This window comes from Capsicum annuum, chromosome 6 (assembly GCF_002878395.1).
Source record: "Capsicum annuum cultivar UCD-10X-F1 chromosome 6, UCD10Xv1.1, whole genome shotgun sequence".
Classification (NCBI taxonomy): domain Eukaryota; kingdom Viridiplantae; phylum Streptophyta; class Magnoliopsida; order Solanales; family Solanaceae; genus Capsicum; species Capsicum annuum.
The window spans coordinates 164,909,483-164,915,894 of record NC_061116.1 but is presented as its reverse complement, the minus strand read 5'-3'; positions in this window follow the sequence as shown (position 1 = coordinate 164,915,894).

Genomic DNA, 6,412 nt, shown 5'->3' with positions numbered 1-6,412 from the left:
TCACCAAACTAAACCACATTCAAAACAAAAATTCACCTTTCAACTACTTACACTTAATCTATTTCAACTCACTAAGTCATCACCCAAGTCACCAAACTAAACCACATTCAAAATAAAAATTCACCTTTCACCTACTTACACTTAATCATTTTCAAGTGACTAAGTCACTAAATTAAGCCACATTCAAAACAAAAATTCAGATTTCAACTACTTACACATAATCAATTTCAACTCACTAAGTCATCACCCAAGTCACCAAACTAAACCACGTTCAAAAAAAAAAATCACGTTTCACCTACTAAGTCACCTCCCATATTACCAAGCATAGCAAAATTCATAATAAAAAGTTCACATTTCAAGTACCTGCGCTTCAACAAAATTCAAAATATAAGTTCACCTTCAAGTAACTACACTTATTCACTTTTAAGAAACATATTCATTTATAGTATAATAAGTCAAACAACTGAACAAGTGTAACAAAATAAATAAGTAGAGGCGTCGCATGTCCCTCTCACACCATATAATCATCACAAAATTCCTATGGCGTTCAAAGCCTTCTACAACGAACAATCCCAAACTAAACTACATTTAAAGACTTCATTATAAGAAAATAGAGAGAAATCAACTTACCTTTGCTTGATCTAAATTAAAGAGAAAGAGATAAGCGGTCACCGAAAAAATAGCAAAGCAATCCTTTTCTCGACTTCGGATTCTGTCAAACAGTAACATCAAATTCCAAGCAACCCATTAGGCAATTAGAATAAAAAAATCTTGATCATTAGGCAAAATAACAAAAATTTTGACATCCTTATTTTATCATATTCTTAGCTTAAAATCACCATAAACAAACCACCAAAATATTAAAACTATAATGGAGTATCAACACATGACAAATTACACTCACACAATGTCAAAATGAAGAAATAAATGAAATCTTGATAAACCCCAAGTGACCAAAAAACACACAAAAATTTACAAAATATCAAAATAAAGAAACAAATTGAATCTTGATAAGATCCTAGTTGACAAAACACACACACTGTACATAAAGTGAATATATAGTAAAAAGATTGAAATCCCAGCTCACAAAACACACACATACACTCACAAACTGAGAATGAGCAAGAAAATGAATCTTGATAAACCCCAAGTGACAAAACACACACACTGTGACAATGTGAAACAATTTTGATGAAAAATAACACAATCCCACAAAAAAATTATCAAAAAGAAACTATTTTCAGCTTAAAAAAGGCTAAAAAAAAAAAAAAAAACATATCTGCTCAGGTCGCAGGCGTCACTCTGATCGGCAGCGACAAGGATCAGCGGCAAAGGGTGGAGTCAATTTTTTTTTGTGTGTGTATGTCGACTGTGTGTGTGTATATCGAGTGTATGTGTGTGTTTTTCAATTTGGGGGTTTGTTGCATGTGTGTGTTAAATCTGAGTGGGTCGGGTCGGGTCGGGTCGTGTGGGGTGGGATCAAGTAGAGTTATTTTATAAAATAATTTTTTTAATTAATTTCTCGAAAACCGACCATATATGATCGATTTTTTGGATTTTTTTTTGAAAACCAACCACATGTGGTCGATTTTTACAAAAATTTTTAAAAAGTAAAATGTAAGTGTTCGATTTAGTTTTAAAATAGTTATTATCAGAAAACGATCACATGTGGTCAATTTTAATAAAAAAGTTAAATCATATAATTAGTTATTTTATCATCATATTAACATGAGTAGTATATTTTCTTAATCGTATAATACCAAAATACGTGTATAATATTTATAACAACATTCAAATAATTTAACACAATGCATATATGTATAAATCAGATAATTAGGTTTTTTATCATCACATTAACACGAGTAATATATTTTCTTAATCGTATAATAATATCAATGAATTTTCCAAATTACAATAAATTTTTGGTTAATTACCTTTTAAATATGATATATATATATATATATATATATATACACACACCTCGTAATACTTGTCTTACGTTATTACAACTTTAACAACATACGCGTGTCTACACTGACATAAGATAGTATATCTGTTTCCTCAATAGTATGATATATATCAACCTATCATTTAAAATATTTTAATATATAGATTAAGTTATCTAGCTTTCGATTACTACATACGTCACTATACGAGTTATACATATATATACATATATTCAATTGTCAATCAGATTTCAAATACGTACTATAAACACTACATGCACAATTTTACTATTCTATAATAATATACAATGTATTTCACATATACTCAGATACAAAATTTGTAAGTGAAAAAACTCAAATTCATCGCCAAAATTTGGCGGTCGTTCAAAATTTGAAATTCAAAGCAAATGGTAAGTATATGCCAGTTTCAGAATTTAATTTTTCGTCCCCCCCCCCGTTTCCCCCCCCCCCCCCCCCCATCCCAGATATATACCTCGTAATACTTGTCTTACATTATTACAACTTCAATAACATATGTGTGTCTATATTGACACAAAATAGTATATCTATTTCCTCAATAGTATGATATATATCAATGTATCATTCAAAATATTTTGATATATAGATTCAGTTATCTAGATTTCGATTACTGCATACATCACTACACGAGATATACGTATATATTCATATATTCAATTGTCTATCAGCTTTCAAATACGTACTGTAAACATCACATACACGATTTTACTACCCCATAATAATATACAACGTATTTCACATATACTCAGATGAATTATCGGTTAGTTTATCTTATGTCATTAATATACCTTCACTAGATAATATGTATATACTATATATATACTTATACATACACACACATAGACACACTATCGGCTATATCCAATTCTAAATACATACTATATACATCACATACGTACACGAGTATATTATCTAATAATATAATGCGACGTATTTTCATATACATGCTCTGATGTGTGATCGATTAATTTGATTAACTTAGATTAATATAACTTCAACATACAATATATATTATTACTTCTGTCGTTTCAAATCAAGGTTTTCAATATGGTTGGATAGATTCTACTAGGATTTGACTACATTGCTCATCAATCGATCACTACATTATATATATATATATATATATATATATATATATATATATATATATGAACTCTTGAATGCGTACTACATACATCACATCCAAAAGTATATTACCTTATAATAGAACACGTTCATTATATTCTGATGAATTATCGGTTGTATATTACATTATTATGACTGCAATAGTAGCATAATATCATTATCCCAATAGTATGATATATATATATATACATGTTTTACGTCATTTAACGTATATACAAAGGAAAATATTTATTTTATATATTGAAACATAAGTAAAAGATAATGATTATGTTTAACGTAGTTTGTTTATTCTATTTGATATATTTCTAAGTGTAATTTTTTCACAAAATCTAAAATTGATTGATTTTTATTTTTCTAATATTGGCTATTGATTACGTGTGATCAGTGTAATTTTATAAAATAATATATTAGAGTATACATATAATTATTTATTAATAAAAATCGACCACAAGTGGTCGGCATCCTAAAAATTATTTTTCTTTTTAATTCCAAAACCGACCACAAGTGGTCGATTTTTTTTATTTTTTTTTTTAAAATCGACGACAAGTGGTCGGTTTCTTAAAATTATTTTTTTCAATTTTAATTAAAAATCGACCACAAGTGATCAGTTTTTTAAAATTATTTTTTTTATTTTATTTAAAAACCGACCACAAGTAGTCGATTTTTTAAAATTATTTTTTTAATTTTAATTAAAAATCGACCCCTTGTGGTCGCTTTTTTAAAACTATTTTCTTTTTTATTTTAATTAAAAACTAACCACAAGTGGTCGATTTTTTAAAATTATTTTCTTTTTATTTTAATTAAAAACCGACCACTTGTGGTCGGTTTATCATTTTTTTTAAATCGACCATAAGTGGTCGTTTTTCTATTTTTTTATTTTTTTGTAAAAGAAATAAAAATTAATATAAAAAAATTATTAAATTAATATTTTGAAATTTTAAAATATTAAAGCGACCACTTGTGATCGGTTTTAAAAAACAAAATTAAAACTATAAAACCGATCACATGTGGTCGATTTTTTCCGACCACAATATGTGATCGATTTTTTGTGGTCGGAAAAACTATTTTTTAGTAGTGCAAGTGTCATGTTTCAAGTCTATCTCTATCTTCTTACATATGACTCCGATCCATTCAAGGAACAGACAAAACTTTATTGCATAAAGATGACAAGGTGCGGATAGCAATATTGTCCATGAAGCAAAAAGTTGATTATATAAGGATTGTAGCACAAAGGTTCTACATCTTCTAAGCCCGCATATAGGCTAGATGGTTTTTTCTTCGAGTTTAGTAGAGTTACTTTTGAAGAACTAATTACTATGTTTATGTTGTGTGAAGCTTTTGTTATTTTGTCATGAACAATTTGATTAGTTTCAATCAATATTTAGAATAACTTATGAATTTATCCGATTTTATATAGTATGTTGTTATTTGTCTAACAATATCTAATTTTAATTACGCAACTACATTTGGTATTTGGTGTATCAGGAATTAAATTGAATTATTCAATGAAAAATTTAAATTTAATGATATTTTTAGAAGAACAATTAGATGATTTTGTCAATATAGATTAATATTAGATAAAATTTTTAAATGATAATTGCACGTGTTCTTGAAAGTTTGGGCATCCACTTATCCTCATCGCAACTCACTTGATCCTGGTAGTAAGAAACCGTTGATATATGATCAAAGTTGGTTGTTACCGAACCTGAAGGTAGTTGATCTTATTTCTATTTTCTCTTTATTTAACATTTGGGAGCTCATAAAATTATGGTCAAATGATGTATCAAGTGACAATCTTATAAAAACGTATTTATTTGTCTTAATAAACTTTTTCTCACATTTTTTTCATTTGTTAAATAAACAAAATTCTCTAATTACAATCGACTTTTATCTTTCACCTATAATTATTACATAGATATTAGAATGTCAATTTATGTGATATTTATGACATCAAGATACACGTGCATTTTTCGTTAGTGTATTTGTGCTCATGCAATTATCTATATCTTCATTATTCGTTGATCAATACGTTTTTCTTTATTGAAAAATATGTCACTTTGTTAGTATTTTGTATGCAAAATGAGAAGAGCATTTTACTATTGTTAAGTAAATTATCATATTAGATGTATTTTTACCTCCTAATTTACATGTTTTTCACCATTTTTAATCTCTTCCCTCTCAAGAAGTTTGCCCATTTTTCTTCTTTTTTTTAAATCAAATGTGTGAAGTAAGAAAAATATGATTTTGCTATTACTATTTTTAGCAATTATATTTGGATAAATAAGTTCCTAATTCTATAGCAAGCAAAGTTTGTCATCAATTTCATTCCATAGCAAAGTTTCATGTGTATGAATAATACAAAATCGAAAGAGGACATCAATTAAATGGAGGCGAGATTCAATTCTTAACTATTTTCAAAGCTTTCTCTATAAATTTTCGTTTTGTATTAAATTTTCATGTTCTTTTCTTTACAAAATCACATTATAGTTACCAACTCATTACAATTACTCAAACTTCTTTTCATTAGAAATCAAGAAATTTAATTAATTAAAACATACACATCAAATTTTCATATATTAATTGGCTCATTCGTAGAAGTATGAATCATTACAGTTTTAAGATGTAGCGTGCTTGAAGCACATTGTACCATAAAAATTTAATATTATTTAAATTTTATAAGCACGCACATTGTACCATAAAAATTTAATATTATTTAAATTTTATATTTGTTATTTGATCAATACATATGTGTATGTGAAAAATCTTTTTTGTCTCAATTAAATTTATAAACTATCATTTTTAAAAGGAAAAGGGTCAAATATACCCCTTAACTTTGTGAAAATGTCCAAATATACCATCTGTTATAAGTTTGGTCCAAATATGCCCTCGCTGTTAAAGTTTAGGAGCAAATATACCCCTAAACTTTACGAAAAGGTTCAAATATACGTACTCTCCGTTACAAGTTTAGTCCAAATATGCCCTCGCTGTTAAAGTTTAAGAGCAAATATACCCCTTAACTTTGCGAAAAAGGTCCAAATATACCCTCTGTTATAGCCCATAACACAAACCACTAAGTTGGACCACCCATAAACTAACCCAAATTTTGTTTATCAAAATTTCAATCTTATAATGTTATCGAAATATTCATCAGTTCAATGACTCTTCAAATATTATGTTAATGTTGCATTTTTCTTATTACCAGAGTGTTTTACTTTAAATATTGTGTTGATATTGCATTTTTCAAACTTTGATTTGTTTTCATATTGTTTGATTTTATCACGAAGGACTCTAATCAACAGAAA